This window comes from Mesoplodon mirus (assembly GCF_964341445.2).
Source record: "Mesoplodon mirus genome assembly, chromosome: 4".
In the NCBI taxonomy this organism is placed as follows: Eukaryota; Metazoa; Chordata; class Mammalia; order Artiodactyla; family Ziphiidae; genus Mesoplodon; species Mesoplodon mirus.
Genome location: NC_138979.1, coordinates 74,861,579 through 74,882,626, shown reverse-complemented (window position 1 = coordinate 74,882,626; position 21,048 = coordinate 74,861,579). Strand labels below are relative to the sequence as shown.

Genomic DNA, 21,048 nt, shown 5'->3' with positions numbered 1-21,048 from the left:
ATTTACAATAGCCAGGACATGGAAGCAACCTAAGTGTCCATCCACAGATGAATGTATAAAGAACATGTGGTACATATATACAATGGAATATTACTCTGCCATAAAAAGAAACGAAATTGAGTTATTTGTAGTGAGGTGGATGGACCTAGAGTCATACAGAGTGAAGTAAGTTAGAAAGAGAAAAACAAATACCATATGCTAACACATATATATGGAATCTTAAAAAAAAAAAAGTCGTTCTGAAGAACCTAGGGGCAGGACAGGAATAAAGACGCAGACGTACAGAATGGACTTGAGGACACAGGAAGTATGAAGGGTAAGCTGGGACGAAGTGATAAAGTGGCATGGACATATATACACTACCAAATGTAAAATAGATAGCTAGTGGGAAACAGCTGCATAGCACAGGGAGATCAGCTCGATGCTTTGTGACCACCTAGAGGGGTGGGATAGGGAGTGTGGGAGGGAGACGCAAGAGGGAGGAGATATGGGGATATATTTATATGTATAGCTGATTCACTTTGTTATAAAGCAGAAACTAACACACCATCATAAAGCAATTATACTCCAATAAAGATGTTAATGAAAAATAAAAATAAAAAGATAATCAACTATTTAAACAAAAAAATGTACCATGGGGCTTATAACATATATATATGTGTATGTATGTATGTATGTATGTATATATATATATATGTGTGTGTGTGTGTGTGTGTGTGTGTGTGTGTGTGTGTGTGAAATGTATGACCAAAGTTGTATAAAGACTAAGAGGGGCGGATGGAACTCTGAAGTTCTTATACTGTATGTGTAATGGTATAATATTACTTGAAGGTAGACTGAGATAAGTTAAAAATGTATAGTATAAACCCTACAGCAACTATTAAAAAAATGAGTAACAGGTAACAAGCCAACAAAGGAGAGAAAAATATAGTCATAAAAATAATCCAATAGAAAAAAGAGGGAAAAGGGAACAAAGAACAGCTGGGACAAATAGCCAATAAATAGCAAGGTGATAGACTTAAATCTAACTATAACTATAACAATAACAACATTAAATGTAAATGATCTAAACACCCTAATTAAGAGAAAGACATTGACAGATTGGATAAAAATGCAAAACCCAACAATATGTTGCCTATAAGAAATTCAAAGACACTAAGATTAAAAGTGAAAGAATGGAAAATAATATTCTAAAATTAGTCAGAAACAAACTTGGGGTATCTAGATTAATATCAAAGTACATTTTACAGCAAAGAATATTACCATAAGGAAGGTCATTTCATTATGATAAAGGGTCAATTATTCAAGAGGACATAACCATCCCAAGTGTTAATATACCGAATAACAGTTTCAATATATAAGACCCCAAACTGATGAAACTGCAAGGAGAATTGATCAAATCCTCAATTATAGTCAGAGATTTAAATACCTTGTTGTCAATAATTGGTACACCAAGTAGGGAGAAAATCAGTAAAGGATACTGAAGACTTGAACTACATCATCAACCAACTTGATTTGGCATTTACTATAACACTCTACCAAAAAGCACAGAATATCCATTCTTTTCAAGTGCATATGGACATTAACTAAGACAGATTCTATCCTGGGTCATGAAACAAGCTTCAGTAAATTTATAAGGATTCAAGTCATACAAAGTACATTCTATGACCACAAAGAGATTAAGTTATAAATCAGTAACAGAAAGATATCTGGAAAATGTCCAAATATTTAGAAACTAAATAACATTTTTCTCAAAAAAAAAGCCCCATGGGTCAAAGAAGACATCAAAAAGGATATTTGAAAGTAGTTTAAACTGAATGAATATAAAAAGACAACATACAAGAATTGGAGAATGCCGCTAAAGCAGTCATTATGGGGAAATTTATAGCATTAAATGCCCGTATTAGAAAAGTAAAGTAAAAAAATCTCAAAATCATGGTCTTAACCTTTACCTTCGATGACTAGAAAAGGAAGAGCAAATTAACTCAAAGTAGGCATAAGAAAAGAGTTAATAAAATAAATAATAAAGCTAAATTCACAAATTAGAAAAATAGAGAAAAACCAATGAAACCAAAACCTGGTTTTCTGAGACCAATGATGCTGATAAATCTCTAACCTGACTAATCAGAAAAAAAGGAAAGAAGACACAAATCACCAATATCAGGAATGAGAGAGATACCATCACTGCAGATTCTACAAATGTTAAAAGATTAATATGGGAATGTTATGAACACATATGCCAACAGATTTGACAACTTAGATGAATGGAAAAATTCCTTTGAAGACACAAAATACTAAAGCTCACTCAAGAAAAAATATATACCTGACTAGCCCTATGTCTATTAAAGAAACTGATTTTGTATATTAAAAACCTTACAAAAAACAAAACAAAAGAAACAAAGAAAAACCTCCAGGCCTAGATGGCTTCAATAGTAAATTCTACCAGGTAATTAAGGAAGATATAATACCAATTCCATACAACCTCTTTCAGAAAATTGAAAATGAGAATATTTCTAACTAATTCTATGAGACCCTCATATCAAAATAAGACAAATATATTACAAGAAAAGAAAATTTCCGATCAATATGCCTCAGGAACATAGATGCAAAAATTTAAAGTAAAATTATAGCAAATTAAACCCAGTAATAAATAAAAAGGAAAATACATCATGACCAAGTAGAGTTTATCTCAGAAATGCAAGATTGGTTTAACATTCAAAAAGCAGTCAATGTAATTCATAACATTAATAAACAAAAAAGAAAAACTGTATGATCATCTTGATCAGCACACAAAAAGAATATGACAAAGTCTAATATCCATTTCTGATTAAAAAAAATCCTTACAAAGTAGTAATAGAATTGTACTTCCTCAACCTGATAAAGAGCACCTGTGAAAAACCTACAGCTAAATTAGTGAAAAATTGAAGGCTCTTCCCCTAAGGTCTGAAACAAGACAAGGAGGTTCACTCTCAACACTTCTATTTAACATTGTACTGGAGGTTCTAGCCAGTGCAATCAATCAAGCAAAAGAAATAAAAAGCAACCAAATCAGAAAGGAAAAAGTTAAACTGTCTTAAGTCACAGACAGTATACCTCTACCTCTATTATCATCTGTGTAGAAAATCTGATGGAATATGAAGAAAATCTCCTAGAATAAGTGAGTTGAGCAAGATTATAGAATATAAGAGCACTACACAAAAATTATATTTCTATACATTAGCAATGGACTATCAAATTGAAATTAAAATACAATACTACATGCAATAGCATCAAAATATGAAATACGGGATAAAGCTGCATTATTTATTTAAAGATGAATATGACTTGCACAATTAAAACTGCAAAACATAGCTGAGAGAAATTAAAGAAGACTTAAACATTTACCATGTCCATGGGTTGGAACACTCAATGTTATTAAGATGTCAATTCTCCACAAGTTGATCTATAGATTGAAAGCCTTCCCAATCCAAGTCCTTGCATTTCTTTTTTTTTTTTGCAGTATGTGGACCTCTCACTGTTGTGGCCTCTCCGCTGCGGAGCACAGGCTCCGGACACGCAGGCCCAGCGGCCATGGCTCACGGGTCCAGCCGCTCTGCGGCATGTGGGATCTTCCCAGACCAGGGCATGAACCCGTGTCCCCTGCATTGGCAGGCGGACTCCCAACCACTGCGCCACCGGGGAAGCCCTGCATTTCTTTTTTTAAATAGAAATCAACAAACTGTTTCTAAAGTTCATATGAAAATTCAAAGGACCTAGAACACCCAAAACAACTTTGTAAAAGAACAAAGTCAGAGGACAAACACAACTTTTTATCAAGATTTATTATAAAGCTACAGTAACCAAGGCAGTTTGGTATTGCTGTCAAGATAGACAAATAGATGAATGGAACAGAATGGAGCGTCCAAAAGTGGATGCCTGCATACATAATAATTGATTGTTGACAAAGCTGCAAAGGCAATTCATAGTCTGTTCAACAAATGGTGCTATAACAACTGGATGTTCACGTGTAAAATCAAAACAAAACAAAATAAAAATCTTTGATCCATACCTCACAGCATGTACAAGAATTAACTTAAAATGAAACACAGACTTCTATAAGAAAATCTATGTGACCTTGGACTAGGCAAAGATTACGTATATATGACACACAAAAATTCATAAAAAGAACAAAATGACAAATTGGACTTCAAAAATTAAAAATGTCTGTTCTTCATAAGAAACTGTGAAGAGGATAAAAAGACAAGTCATGGGCTGGGAGAAAATATTTACAAAATATGTATCTAATAAAGGACTTGTATCTTGAATATATAAAGAATTCTCAAAACTCACTAATAAGAAAACAAACAGCTCACTATAAAATAGGCAAAATATTTTAACACACATTTCATCAAAGAAGATATATCAGTAACAAATAGGCACATTAAAAGATGCTCAACATCACTAGTCATTAGGGAAATGCAGTGAGATACTACTCATAACAATTAAAATAACTAAAAATTAAAAGTCTGTATTAAGTACTGGTGTGGAGGTGGAACAACTAGAACTCTCATATGTGTTGGTAGGAATGTAAAATGGTACAACCACTATGGTAAACAGCTTGGCAGTTTCTTAGTAAGTTATGATCTGTCCATTTCACTCCTAGGAATTTACACAAAAGAAATGAAAGCATATATCCATACAAAGACTTATGTAAAAATGTTCATAGGAATTTTCTTTCTAATAGCCCCAAACTAGAAACAACCCAAATGTCCATCAATAGTTAAATGGATAAACAAACTGGTATAGCTATATAATGAAATATTACTCAGCAATAAAAAGGAACAGATATGCTACAACATGAATGAATCTCAAAATAGTTATGCTGGGCTTCCCTGGTGGCGCAGTGGTTGAGAGTCCGCCTGCCAATGCAGGGGACGCGGGTTCGTGCCCCGGTCCGGGAAGATCCCACATGCCGCGGAGCGGCTGGGTCTGTGAGTCATGGCTGCGGAGCCTGCGCGTCCGGAGCCTGTGCTCCACAGTGGGAGAGGCCACAACAGTGAGAGGCCTGCGTACCACAGAAAAAAAAGAAAATGTTATACTAAGTCCAAGAAGCCAGACCAAAGAGAGTACATACAGTATGAGTCTATTTATATAAAATTCTAGGAAATGGACATCAGTGTTTAGTGACTAGATAAGTGGTTGTCTCAACCTGAAGGGTGTGAGATGGCGAAGTGGTGGGGCAAGGAGATGTGGGGAGGGGAGGGATGGAGAGATTACAAAGGGGCATGAGAGAGCCATAGCTGGGATTTAAATTTTCAGTAGAAATCAGCCCAGGCCCACACATTACCCTCTTGGGCTCAGCTTCCCAGGCCCCTCAATCCACTGGCCCACAACTGCCAGTCAGACATACCCAATCAATTGATACTATTTCTTCTGCCAGACCTGCCCAGTAGAATGCTGAAGCACATGATCAGCACCAGATCAAAGTGGGAGGAAGTAGAGGTCTGAAGCGGGGTCTCAGTCTTCCATTTCCAAGCGGTGATATTCAAAAATTTAATAACTGGTATAGCAGGAGGACCAACTAATCCGTATAGATGGCAACTATGCTGGAGCTGGGTTCTGAATGTTCCCTGCTGTTCCAGGTGTTAACCTTTGGGTGCTGACTTGTGGGGAGCTGTAGGGAGGCTTGAGGAGGTTACTGGCTCCTAGGAAATAACAACCGTTATGACTGTATGAGAGTGTACTAGTTAAACACCAACTTTGCCAATATGTAAGCTGAGGCATCAAAAAGCTGTGAAATGGAAAAACACCCTATAAAGATACAAAATACCAAAACTGAATGAAAAGGAAATAAAAAATCAGAATAGAATTATAACGAATAAATAAATTAGTAACTGAAAATATTCATACAAAGTTAAACCCAGGCCCAGATAGCTTCATTTGTGAATTCTACTAAACCTTTCAAGAAAAGAATAATGTGTACCTTTTGCAAACTCTATCAGAGAAAAGAGGAGGAACCCTTTCCAACTTATTCTACTAAGCCAGTATTATCCTGAAACTGAAGCCTGTGTTATCCTGATACCAAAGCCAGACAAAGATAACCCACGAAAACAACAAACCAATACCCTTGGTAAATATGGACACAAAATAATCCTCAACAAAATTTAGCAAATGAAATCTAGTGACATATAAAAAGGATTATACCCTATGACTGAGGGAGATTCATCCCAGGAATGCAAGGTTTGTTTAACATCTGAAATCATTAATGTACTACACCACTATTAATAGAATAGAGGAAAAAAACTGCATGATCATCTTAATAGCTGCAGAAAAATTATTTGGCAAAATCCAACACCCACTTATGATAAAAACTTCTTCAACCTGATAAAAGGCTTGATTTTAAAAAATTTAAGGCTAACATCACACTTAACACTGAATGTTTGCATGCTTTCTTCCTAAGGTTGGAAACAAGGCAAAGACGTTTACTCTCACCACTTGTATTCAAGATTTTAACGGATGTTCTAGCCAGTGCAATAAGGCAAGGAAAAGAAATAAAAGGTATGCAGATCAGAAAGGAAGACATAAAACTTTATTATTAGATGACATGATCTTCTGTGTAGAAAATCCTAAGGGATCCACACAGAAAAACAAAATAAAAAACAAAATGAAAACAACAGTAAAACCCTATTAGAACTACCAATTTCAGCAAGGTTGTAGGATACAAAAGAAACAAAAATTGTATTTCTGTCAATCTGAAAATGAAATTAAGAAAAAATTTTCATTCACAATAGCATCAAAAAGAATAAAATACTTAGGATAAATTTAACAAAAAAGTACAAGACTTTCACTCTGGAAAACACTATTGAAAGAAGTCAAAGAAGATCTAAACAAATGGAGAGACATTCCATGTTCATGGACTAGAAGCCTTAATAATATTAAGACAGCAATACTCCCTAAATATTGATCTATGGATTTAATGTAATCTCTATCAAAATTCCAGCTGCCTTTTCCCCCCCAGAATTTGACCTTAAATTCATATGGTAATGTAAGAGACCTAGAATAGCTAAAATGATCTTGAAAAAGAAGAACAAACTTGGAGGAATCACACTTCCCATTTTAAAAACTTACTACAAAGCTACAATAATCAAAAGACTGTGGTGCTGGGCTTCCCTGGTGGCGCAGTGGTTGAGAGTCCACCTGCCGATGCAGGGGACGCGGGTTCGTGCCCCAGTCTGGGAAGATCCCACATGCCGCAGAGCGGCTGGGCCCGTGAGCCATGGCTGCTGAGCCTGCGCGTCCGGAGCCTGTGCTCCGCGACGGGAGAGGCCACAACAGTGAGAGGCCCTCGTACCGCAAAAAAAAAAAAAAAAAAAAAAAAAAAAAGACTGTGGTGCTGACATAAGTACTGACATAGAGTTCAATGGGATAGAATTGAGAATCCAGTAATAAACACTTACATTTACTGTCAACTATTTTTTGACTAGCATGCCAAGATAAATCAATTAGGAAAAAATATCCCTTTTAATAAATGGTGTTGAAACAATTGGATAGGCACATGCAAAAGAATGAAGTTGGAGCCTTACATCACACCATACACAAAAATTAACTCCAACTGGATCACAGACATAAAAGTAAGAGCTAAAACTATAAAACTTTCAGAAAACATAAAACTATGCATGAGCTTGGGTTAGGCAAATATTCTTAGATATGACACCAAAGGCACAAGGGATAAAAGGAAAAAAATAGATAAATAGGACTCTATTAAAATTAAAAACTTTCATTGCTCTAAAAGACAACCCACAAAATAGGACAAAATATTTGCAAATATATCATATACCCGATAAAGGACTTTTATCTAGAATACACTTACAACTCAATAATAAGACAACAAATAACCCAATTAAAAAATAGGCAAAAGATTTGAATAGATATTTTACAAAGACGATATATGAATGGCCAACAAGCACATGAAAAGGTACCATTATAAGTTATTAGGAAAATGCAAATCAAAACTATAATGAGAACCACTTCACAACAACCAGAGTGACTATAAGCAAAAAGACAGACATTTAGAGGTGTTGGTGAAGATCTGGAGAAATTGGAACTCTCATTCAACACTGGTGGAATGTAAAATTATGCATTCACTTTAGAAAGCAATTGCATAATTCTTCAAAAAGTTAAACACAGAGTTACTATATGACTCAGCAATTCCACTCCTAGGTATATACCCAAGAGAACTAAAAGCACATTCACACAAAACCTTGTGAATATCTCCATAGCACTATTATTTACAATAGCTAAAAACTGAAAGCAATCCAAATGCTCATCAACTGGTGAGTGGATAAAACAAATGTGGTAGTATCCATGTAATGGAATATTATTTTGCAATAAGAAGGAATGAGGAGGGAACTGATCAAGATGGTGGAGTAGGAGGACACAGAACTCACCTCCCCCCACAAATACATCAAAAATACATCTAAGGGCCTCCCTGGTGGCGCAGTGGTTGAGAGTCCGCCTGCCGATGCAGGGGATACGGGTTCGTGCCCCGGTCTGGGAGGATCCCATATGCCGCGGAGCGGCTGGGCCCGTGAGCCATGGCCGCTGGGCCTGCGCATCCGGAGCCTGTGCTCCGCAATGGGAGAGGCCACAACAGTGAGAGGCCCGCATACCGCAAAAAAAAAAAAAAAAAAAAAAAAAAAACATCTAAATGTGGACAATTCTCACTGAAAACTAACTGCAGACTGGCAAAAAGACTCATGTACAACCATGGCTGTAAGAAAAATCCACACGGAATCAGGCAAGAAGAGAAGAAATGAGATCAGGTCAGTACCTGTGCCCCTGGGAGGAGATTCAGAGAAAAAGGGAGATTACACAAGTAGAGATCTTCCCTGGGGAGTGAGTGGTTTGAGCAACATATTGGGTGCCCCAACCCTGGGGTCTGACACAGGGAAGACAAGTCCCCATGACTGGTTGGAATGCCAGTGGGACTAACAGGAAGGCTGTGGGAAGTCTGAATTCCACTCACGAGTATCATGTGCCCACTTGATTGCTCCCAAGGCAGGGGAGAGGGAGCAGACTGAGGGCTGTGCAAGTGACTGGTTGGTTTCCCATGATTACCATGGTGTGCACCACAGCCTGAGCTGAGTGAGTGCTGCTTGGGAGCTTAGCTGTGAGACTCAAACTTGGCTCAGACCTGAAGCAGCAACTAGAGGGCAGGGGCAGCCACTGCTGGTGCTAAAGGTAGCTCATCAGAAAAGTCGTGTCTCTGTCTGTGGCTGGACCACCACAGTTCAAACCCCGACACATGCTGAGACCCCACACAGGCCCTGCCTGCTCTGTGGTGCATCTATCTCCATACTAGGGCAGGGGTGGCTGAGGTTATGGGGACAGCCCAGCTGTGAGAGACAAAGGAGTCTTGGGCCTGAGGTGGCATCTTAACAGGGCAGGGGCAGCCATTCCTGCTGCTTACACAGGCAACACATCAAAATCAGTCCAGATCTCTGACCCCAGATGGACTGCCACAGCCTGTGCCCTGACACATGTCGAGTGACCACACCAGCCCCTCTTGCTCCAGTACAGCTTCCCTCTGGGGCAGTGGTGCCAGTGCTGGGAGGGAGGAGAGCACACACTTGAAGGGAACTGAGGCAGCTTGGGCCCGAGCCTCAGGGTTTCTCCTTCAGGAATTGACACCCACCCACAACCCCAATATGGTGGTAAAAGCCACTGGGCAGAGGGGAAGCCTCAGCTCACACCTGGCTCTGGCTCTAGCCCCTCCATCTCCAGCCCCACCTTCTACCAAGGTGATAGCTGCCAGTTCACCTTGAGCAAAGACATGACTTGTGTTCATGCCAAATCCCGCTCTCCCACCAAGGCCACTGGGGACATGCAGACTGTATAGGGATGCTTCCATATAAGGACACCCCTTCAAGACTGCAATAGGTTACTATTTCACCTAATTTCATAGAAATAGAGAAAGTTAAGCAAAATGAGAGGACATGGGAATTTGTCATAATTGAAAGAGCAAGAGAAAACCCTTGAAAAAACAACTAAAGAAACAGATATGGGGGACTTACCTGGTGTGCAGTGGTCAACAGTCTGCCTGCAAATGCAGGGGACGTGGGTTCGATCTCTGGTCCAGGAAGATTCCACATGCTGTGGAGCAACTAAGCCTGTGTGCCACAACTACTGAGCCTGGAGCCCGTGAGCCACAACTACTGAGCCTGTGCGTCACAACTACTGAAGCCTGTGCACCCTCGAGCCTGAGCACTGCAACTACTGAGCCCATGCGCTGCAACTGCTGAAGCCCGCGTGCTCTATGGCCCACAGGTCGCAACTACTGAGCCCGCATGCTGCAACTATTGAAGCCTGCATGCCTAGAGCCTGTGCTCTGCAACAAGAGAAGCCACAACAATGAGAACCCTGTGCACTGCAACTAAGAGTAGCCCCCACTCGCCACAACCAGAGAAAGCCTGCATGCAGCAACGAAGACCCAGCTCAGCCAAAAAAGAAAGAAATAGATATAAACTATTCACCAGACAAAGAATTCAAAGCATTGGTAATAAGAATGCTAACTGAATAAAGAATAGATGAACACAGTGAGAATTTTAACATGGAACTAGAAAAATATAAAAAAGAACCTGTCAGAACTGAAGAGTACAATAACTGAAATGAAACACACACTAGAAGGAATTAATAGGAGACTAGGTGATACAGAAGAATGCGTAAGTGGAAGATAGAACAATTTAAGATAGAATAATGTAAATAGAATAGAATAATGTAAATCACCCAATCAAACAGCTAAAAGAAAAACAAATTCATAAAATGAGAACAGTTTAAGGGACCTTTGGGATAACATTAATGTTACCAGTGTTTGCATTACAGGGTTCCCAGAAGGAGAAGAGAGAGTGAAGGGGGTTGAAAATTTATTTCATGAAATTATAGCTGAAAACTTTCCAAACCTGAAGAAGTAAACAGATATTCAAGTACAGGAAGCACAGAGCGTCCCGAACCAGATGAACCCAAACAGACCTATACCAAGACATAACATAATGAAAATGGCAAAATTTAAAGAGAGAATTCTAAAGCAGCAGGAGAAAAACAAAGAGTCATATACAATGGAACCCCCATAAGACTAATCAGTTCATTTTTCTGAAGAAACTTTGCATGCCAGAAGGGAGTGGTGTGATATACGAGTGGTGTGATATACTCAAAGTGCTGAAAGGGAAAAATCTGCACCCTAGGATACTCTACCCAGCAAGATTATCATTTAGAATTGAAGGAAAGATAAAGAACTTCTCAAACAAGCAAAACTGAAAGAGTTTATCAATACTAAACCTACCCTAAAAGAAATGTTAAAAGGTCTTCTCTAAATGGAAAAGAAAAAGTTATAACAAGAAGTAAGAATCTATAGGAAAGGAAAAATACCACTAGTAAAGGCAAATGTATAGTAAAGGCTGAGGATCAACCACTTAAATAAGGTAGTATGAAGATCAAGAGACAAAGAAATTGTAAAATCAACTATAATGACAATAATCAATAAAGGGATAAAAATGAAGATGTAAAATATGACATCAAAACCCAAAATGTTGGGGTGGAGGGAGAGTAAAAACTGTAGATCTTGTAGAATGCATTTGAACTTAAAGGACTACCTTTTTAAAAACAAGTAGATATAGTTATAGGTCAACATATATATAGGTAACCACAAATCAAAAACCTATAGTAGATACACAAAAACTAGAGAGAAAGGAATACAAGCCTACCAATAAAGAAAATCATCAAACCACAAGGGAAGAAACAAAAAAAGAAGAAATAAACAGAGAACTACAAACACAACTGGAAAAAAATTAATAAAGTGGAAATAAGTACATACCTATCAATGATTAAATGTCAATGGACTAAATGCTCCAATCAAAAGACATAGAGTGGCTGATGATAATAAAGCAAGATCATCTATATGCTGCTTATAAGAGACTCACTTCAGAGCTAAAGACACACATAGACTGAAAGAGAGCAAATGGAAAAAGATATTTCATGCAAATGGAACAAGAAAGTGGAGACAGCAAAACTTGTATCAGACAAAATAGATTTAAAAACAAAGTCTATGACAAAAGACAAAGAAGGGCATTATATAATGATAAAGGGAAAAATACAAGAAGAGGATATTACACTTGTTAACACATATGCACCCAATACAGGAGCACCTAAATATATAAAGCAAATATTAACAGACATAAAGGGAGAAATTGACAATAATACAATAATAAGAGGTGATTTTAACACCCCACTTACATCAATGGACAGATCATCCAGACAGAAAATCAATAAGGCAACAGTGGTCTTAGATGACACCACAGACAAGTTGGTCTTTAGAGATATCTACGGGACATTCCATCCCAAGACACCAGAATACACATTCTTTTCAAGTGTGCAGGAAATGTTCTCCAGGATAGACCATATGCTAGGCCACAAAACAAGTTTCAACAAATTTAAGAGGATAGAAATTATCTCAAGCATTTTCCCAATCACAATGGTATGAAACTATAAATCAACTACAGGAAGAACAATGGGAAAAGCACAAGCATATGGAGACTAAACAATGTACTACTAAAAATTCAGTGGGTCAATGAAGAAGTCAAAAAGGAAATCAGAAAATACCTTGAGACAGATGAAAATGGAAACAAAACTTTCCAAAATCTATGGGATGCAACAAAAGCAGTTCTAAGAGGGAAGTTTACAGTGATACAAGCCTACCTCAAGAAACAAGAAAAATCTCAAAGAATCTAATTTCCCATCTAAAGGAATTAGAAAAAAAAAAAAAGGAAGCCTGAAGTCAGCAGGAACATGAAAATAATAAAGATCAGAGAGGAAATAAAATAGAGACAAAAATAGAAAAGATCAATGAAACCAAGAGCTGTTTTTTTAAAAAAGATAAATAAAATTGATAAACCTTTAGCCATGGTCATCAAGAAGAAAAGAGAAAGGCCCCCAATAAACAAAGCAAGAAATGAAAGAAAAGAACAACTGATGTCACAGAGATACAAAAAAAATTATGACACTAATATGAACAGTTATATGCCAAAAAATTGGATAATCTAGAAGAAATGTACTAATTTCTAGAAACACACCACCGGCTAAAACTGAAACAGGAAGAAATAGATAATCTGCACAGACCAATCACTAGTAGAGATATTGAATTTGTAATAATAATAAAAAAAACCTCCCAAAAAACCAAAGTCCAGGACTGAACAGCTTCACAGGGGTATTCTGCCAAACATATAAAGAAAGGCTAATACCCATCCTTCTTAAACTACTCCAAAAACTGAAGGGGACAGAACACTCTCAAATTCATTCCTTGAGTCTCCCACTACCCTGATACCAAAACCAGACAAGGATAGTACAAAAAGGGAAAATTACAGGCTAATATATCTGATGTCTATACATGCAAAAATCCTCAACAAAATATTAGGAAACCAAATTCAACAATATATAAAAAGGATCATACACCATGAGCAAGTGGGATTAGTTCCAGGGATGTAAGGATGGCTCAATATTTATAAATTAATCAATCTGATATACCACATTAATAAAAGAAAGAATAAAAATCACATGATAATCTCAATATACACAGAAAAAGCATTTGACAAAATTCAACATCCATTCATGATAAAAACACTCATCAAGGTTGTTATAGAGGTATCATATCTCAACATAATAAAGGCCATTTATGACAAACCCACAGCTAACATCATACTCATTGGTGAAAAGCTGAAAGTATTTCTTCTAAAATCAGCAACAAGACAAAGATGCCCACTCTCACCACTTCTATTTAACATAGTATCAGAAGCCCTAGGCATAGCAATCAGAGAGGAACAAGAAACAAAAAAGGCATCTAAACTGGAAGGGAAGAAGCAAAACTGTCACTATTTTCAGATGACATGATACTATACATAGAAAACCCTAAAGTCTCCACTGAAAAAACTATTAGAACTAATAAGTGAATTCAGCAAAGTTGCATGGCACAAGATTAATATACAGAAATCTGTTGCTTTTCTTTATACTAATAATAAGAAAGAGAAAGCAAGAAAACAATCCCATTTAAAATTGCATCAAAAAGAATAAAATACATAGGAATAAACATAACCAAAAAGGTAAAAGACTTAAATTCTGAAAATTATAAAACCTTGATGAAGGAAATGGAAAGATATCCTGTGTTCTTGGATTCAAAGAATTGATACTGTTAAAATGTCCGTACTACCCAAAGCAATCTCCACAGTTAATGTAATTTCTATCAAAATACCCATGAAATTTTTCATAGAACTAGAACAAATAATCCTAAAAATTATGTGGAACAAAAGACCCTAAATTGCCAAAGTAATCTTGAGAAAAAAGAACAAACTGGAGTTATCACACTTCCTGACTTCAGACTACTACAAAGCTACAGTAATAAAAACAGCATGATACTGGCACAGACACATAGATTAATGGAACAGAATAGAGAGCCCAGAAATAAACCCACACACTTATGGTCAATTAATCTACAACAAAGGAGGCAAGAATATACAATGGAGAAAAAGTCTTTTCAGTAAGTGGTGCTGGGAAAACTGTACAGCTACATGTCAAAAAATGAGACAAGAACATTTCCTCACACCATATACAAAAATAAAGTGGATTAAAGACCTAAATGTAAGACCTGAAATCATAAAACTCCTAAAAGAGAACATAGGCAGAACACTCTTTGACATAAATTGTAGCAATATTGTTTTTGGATCTGTCTCCTCAGGCAAAAGAAGTAAAAGCAAAAGTAAACAAATGGGACCTAATTAAACTTAAAAGCTTTTGCACAGCAAAGACAACCATTGACAAAATGAAAGACAGCCTATTGAATGGGAGAAAATATTTGCACATGCTATGATCAATAAGGGGTTACTATCCAAAATATATAACAAGCTCACATAACTCAATAAAAACAAACAACCCAACTAAAAAATGGGCAGAAGACCTGAATAGACATTTTCCCAAAGAAGACATACAGATGGCCAACAGGCACATGAAAAGATGCACATTACTAATCATCAGAAAAATGCATATCAAATACAAATGAAATATCACCTCACACCTGTCAGAATGGCTATCATCAGAAAGACCACAAATAACAAATGTTGACAGGGATGCAGAGAAAAGGGAATCCTTATACATTATTGGTGAGAATAAATTGCCACTATGAAAAGCGGTATGGAGGTTCCTCAAAAAACTAAAAATAGAACTACCATATGATCCAGCAATAATTTCACTCATATATGTGAAGAAAATAAAACAAAATATACATGCACCCAATGTTCATAGCAGCATTATTTACAACAGCCAAGATTTGGAAGCAACCATCAACAGATCAATGTATAAAGAATATGTGATTGATATATATATATATATATATATATATATATATACACATACAATGGATTATTACTCAGCCATAAAAAATAATAAAATTCTGACATTTGCAATAACATGGATGTACCTAGAGGGTATTATGCCTAGTGAAATAAGTCAGACAAAGACAAATACTGGTTATAACTTACATGTGGAATCTAAAAAAATAAAAGAATTGAATTAATATAACAAAATGGAATCAGACACAGAGATATAGAGAACAAACTAATGGTTACCAGTGGAGAGAGGGAAGAGGGGAGGAGTGAGATAGGGGTATGGGGTTAAGAGATACAAACTACTATGTACCAAACAAATAAGCAACAAGGTTATATTGTACAGCACAGAGAAATATAGCCATTATTTTGTAGTAACTTTAAATGGAGTGTATAATCTATGAAAATATTGAATCACTATGTTGTATACTTGAAACTAGTATAATATTCTAAACCAACTATACTTCAATAAAAAAACAAAAGGAATGAAGAACTGACACATACTACAACATGGATAAACCTCAATAACATCATGCTGAGTGAAAGAAGCCAGATGCGAAATACCACATATTGTATGATTCCATTTGCATTAATGTATTAAATATCCAGAAAAGGCAAATCTATAGAGACAGAAATTTTATTATTGATTGCCTGGGCTGGGGGTAGGAATGAGAAGTGCTTGCAAATGGGCATGAGGTATCTTTTTACAGTGATGGACATTTTCTAAAATTGGAATGTGGTGATAGTTACACAACTCTGTAAATTTTCTATAAAAATCATTGAGTTATATCGTTAAAGTGAGTGAATTTTATGGTATGTAAATTATCTTACTAAAGCTGTTAAAAAATAGCTATTAAACCACCATGCAGTTTTATACGTAATTCTGACTTTTATACATATTGTAACTACAAGACTTTCATAAGATAGGGCAGCACTGATTCCCAAAGACAATATGGTAGAGGCTCCAAAAATTTTGTAAATCAATCTTAACATTCTGGCTCTACGAATAGATGGGTCACATGGCATTATTGCCTGACACCTAATAGGCCTCAATAAATGTTTATTGGATGAACAATTAAACCATCTTTATAGTGTGATTTTCCCCCAAATGTACATCTACCTGATAGATGAAACTCAGTTGATTAGGGCATTTTTTTCTTAAGAAAACTGAAAGAAATGAAATGCCGATATCCCCAGGGGAAAAGCTGATAAGCGCTTAGGTACTCAGGATCAGTTAGGCTATAATGAGGTAAGATACTAACTCCTACATGCTACAGACACTTGATTTAGTGGGGGTGGAGATGGAGGTGGAGAGTGGGAATGTCTGATCCACAGTCTTTCAGAGATCCAGGCTGACTAAGGTTTAACTCTACATCAACAGGAGTCATGGTAGACCACCAGAGATTGAAAAACTGTGTATGGGCTTTTCACTACCATTGCCTTTAAGTGACCCACCTCACTTCTGCTAATATTTCAATTGCTCCCTAACTCCAAAGAGGGCTAGATATCCAGGGGAGTAAATGGAATATATGGTGAGCACTGCAGTCTGCCACATTTGTCATCAGGGGACTTTTTCTCAGCATTCTTTTCCACAGCTAGAGATAACCTCCTTCTCCATCTATCCGATTAAGAACCACTGATCAAGAATTTAGAATAGTAAGACAGATAGCTAGTGGGAACCTGCTGTATAGCACAGGGAGCTCAGCTTGGTGCTCTGTGATGACCTAGATGGGAGGGATGTGGGTGTGGGGGGTGTGGGTGGGAAGTCCAAGAGGGAGAGGATATATGTATACATATAGCTGAGTCACTTCATTGTATAGCAGAAACTAACACAACATTGTAAAGCAATTATACTCCAATTAAAAAAAATTTTAAATAGATGACCTTCAGGTTCTTTGAAGCAAATTTTGAAGCAGGAGACAAATACCCTGCTTGGTATCCCTGAAGCTTTTTTGGGAGGAGATGGTTCTTGATTCACCTTTTTTTGCCCAACACGAAGGATATCATCTGGTACATGGTAGCAGCTCACTGAGATATGGAACTGAGTTTTGTCTCAGAGAAACAGATCAGGTGAAAGCCTACAGTCTGAGTACAAATATCTCCCATCTTCCCATGGTGTTCTTCAGTCACAACTTTTTTTGGGGGTTGAAATTCCTTCAATTCAGTTAAATAGAACCAAGAAACAGTTAAATTCTGAGGGAAAAGGAGCAAGAACTGATGCAATGTAAACAATTACTTTTACTGTTTTATTACACCACAACTAACACCTCATCTAATAACATTTATATTTGTAGTGTTTAACCAAAAATAAGCTCAATGCTTTAGAAGAATAGAAAGAAATGCATCAAGATTTATGTTATTCAACCATGTGAAGTTATTTGGAGAAAATGTCTTACGAGGCTGTTCCCAGTCTGCACTTCCATTATTTATAGTATTTAGCCCCTTAGCTTCTGGTCTCTGTTCTTGCAATGTCAGTTTTATCTGTTTCAAATATTACCTTTAAAACGCAGGACCAAACTCCTTAATTCTGGCAATTTTGACTTTTCGTGTAACTTCTCATGCTTTAAAAAATTTTTTTTATTATACCAAGGTCCCCATGAAGCTTTTCCTGCGTCAGAGCTAATTATTCTCTATTCTTTAGGCTGCACATATTTGCTAACAACTCACCCACTACCCGGGATGCCGTTTCTTTTCTTTTCTATTTACTGAAAGTTTGCTCATTGCTGAAGCTCAAAATGTGTCTTAACCCTACTGTGAAACTCTCCCCGAATATTTCTGCTCACACTGATCTGAGCACCTGAAGCACCTAGGGTCTACAGCGTCATCTATGCACCAAAAACTATCCAGAAGTCTTCATTTCAACTTTTTGAGTCTCTTTATCCCAGCTAGAGTATCAGCTTCTTGAGAGACTGTATTTTATTACTTTATATCCCCATATATGGATTAACAGAGGACCCTCAAGAAATATTTATTGCATACCTACTCTGAGTTAGGCCTTGTAGAGGTATAGATGTGCTACTAGGTATTATATTTACTAGTTGAATTAATGTTTGAAGACTCTTTAAGATGCTATATTTTGGAATTTTTTATTGGGCTGGATTTTTAAGAAATGTTGCTATTTCAAATATGTTTTAATATACATTATCCTCATTTATCAGTATTTCCTGAACTTTTATATTTTAGTTTTAGTGAAAATATCATTTTTGAAAGTATAAATGCTGGATTTCATTTTTAAGAATTTATCCTTACATTCATTACCTACTGATTCTGTTTCATATACCAATATTACGTTTTCCTTTGTTGTTAGCAGATCTGTCCCTGGATCTCCGAATCTACAAATATACACAAAACTTGGGTCCAAAGATGATGGTAATTTTCTCATATCTTTTAACAGCTGGATTGTCTTATGCTAGGTAAGACAATATACATACAAAAATATTCATTTCCTCTAATAATTACAATAATATTACTGTGTTCCTCTAAATCCACATTAAAGCAACAAAAATACACAGCTTCTTGGAGTATAAAATAATCTATTATTAATCTTACTACCTTTTTCCCTTTACCATTCAAAAATCCATTGCTAATCTGCGAATAATGTTCTTTCTAAAAACACCGTCTGAAACTCTCTTCCTGCCACTCTTACATTATGCCAGCATTTTATCTGCTTTTCCTTTGACACTTACTCCTTTAAAACTAGCACACACACAAAAAAAAATCAGAAAAGTTTAACTCTTACATCTCTCACTGTGTCGTAAAATCCTTTGTCAATTACCCGATGTGCTTGAGAGGTTGTCCGTTTCTTTTTCGATCGAATTACACAGTTGTCTCGGCAGCCTGATTTATCAGTTTGGTCCACGCTGTATCAGTTTGGTGATTCTTTGTACAGATTGATAACCAGAAAAAGTCTAAAGTAGGGCAATTCCAGACTAAATTGGAACAGCCTTTTCCCGTAAAGCAACTTACTATCTCACAAAATTCCAGGGAAAATGAATGATAGAGCATGCACCAATAGGGAGTGGAGAATAGTGTTTTATCTAAGTTTGCAACCCAATCCTTGGGAGCCAGAGGTGGGAATTTTAAAATGGGGTTGTCCTTTCCTTGGAATTTTCTTAAAGTGGTATCGCTGCCTGATGATGTTAAAGTTTGCCAAAGATTGTCCAATCACTAGTTTGTATTAGAGGATTACCCCCCCACCCCTTTTTTTAAAGACCTTTTTGATGTGGACTTTTTTTCCTTTTTTTAAGTCTTCGTTGAATTTGTTACAATATCGCTTCTGTTTTATGTTTTGGTTTTTTGGCCAGGAGGGCTGTGGTATCTTAGCTCCCCCACCAGGGATAGAACCCACACCCCCTGCATTGGAAAGGGAAATCTTAACCACTGGACCGCCAGGGAATTCCCTCCCCCTTGTTCTGAGTGAGGCAAAATGTGAAACTGACACTTGACAAATTTAGAGAACTTTTAAGAGTGGCCATAGGATAATATACTAATACGAAGAATCACATGGCTACTTTTGTGTCAGCTTCAGAGGGCAGAAGTTGTTTTAAGATGGTTCGTTTTTCATGATCAAATATCAGATGTCAAATTAATGCATTAAAATATTTCATTTTTTAAGAAATGAAAACTAAGAGACTAACATTGATTACTTTTTAAAAATTGTTCTATCTATAGTTGCCTTTTTTGTATGTGTGACTTCAATATTAGGAGCAAATATATATTATTTAGGTTGATCTTTAATAACCGAAAGATTTTTGTTTTTACATAACCTGAAGATTTCCTCATTTTAAGTCTAGTAAAAAAGTTCTAGTACTACAAATTCTTAAGTATTTGGAAACCTGTATAAAAGGTCTTAGAAGTACATGACATATACCATCCATATACTTCAGTAACTTCTGAAGACCAGGTTTACTAAATAGATAATTGGTAAGTATTTCATTATAACTCATATTTTGTTTTGAGATAGGTCTTATTTTTATTTAATATAACTCTGCTTTCTAGGTTATTTACCTCTAACAGTAATTAAATAAACCAACGTAAATCTATAAAGTCAGGATATCTTGACAATGAACTGCTACATTATAATCAACATCAAGCTTGCCAAAGAACAATAAATAACAGTAGTTTCATGAGAGGAAATTTCTTAAAAACTTCATTTCAGAAGAAAAGTTGTCATGTTAACAAGCAAGGTACTTAAAAAAGTATTTTTTGTTGTTCCCTAACAATGCTTTGATTTTTTTTAATCATCATAAAGGTCTCTTCCTTTGATGACTCTTTCTGCTGACATAGGAAGTTCTGTCTTGAAGAAATATTTATTGATATTTGAAGAAATATTTATTGATATAAATATTTAAATATTTATTTAATATTTATTGATGACTCAGTCATGCTAGGAACTGCCAGAATATTTAACTTACAAAGTTGTTATTGTCGTTTTAACGATTATTTCTCACAGCTGTTATTGTCGTTTTAACGATTGTTTCTCACAGCAGACCTACGGTATTTCAAGAGCAGAGACTAGGTTACTGCCTCACGCTTGGAACGAACCTGCCAGCGTGCAGTGACTTCTTTTATACCGGGCTTAAGCTCACTACTTGGTTACTAACCTTGGCCATATTACATAAACCTACCTGACCTAAGTTTTTCATCC

General features: G+C 36.4%; 1 protein-coding gene across 2 annotated transcripts in view; it reads right to left on the bottom strand.

Annotated features, from left to right (window-relative positions):
• The window catches only part of TTC23 (tetratricopeptide repeat domain 23), a 109,481-nt gene extending 90,113 nt beyond the window's left edge, over positions 1-19,368 (bottom strand). For both annotated transcript variants that reach the window (XM_082617557.1, XM_082617558.1), the window contains exon 1: positions 19,141-19,368. The gene's annotated coding sequence lies outside the window, so the exon portion shown is untranslated. The remainder of the gene's footprint in view (positions 1-19,140) is intronic.
• Positions 19,369-21,048: the final 1,680 nt, after the last annotated feature.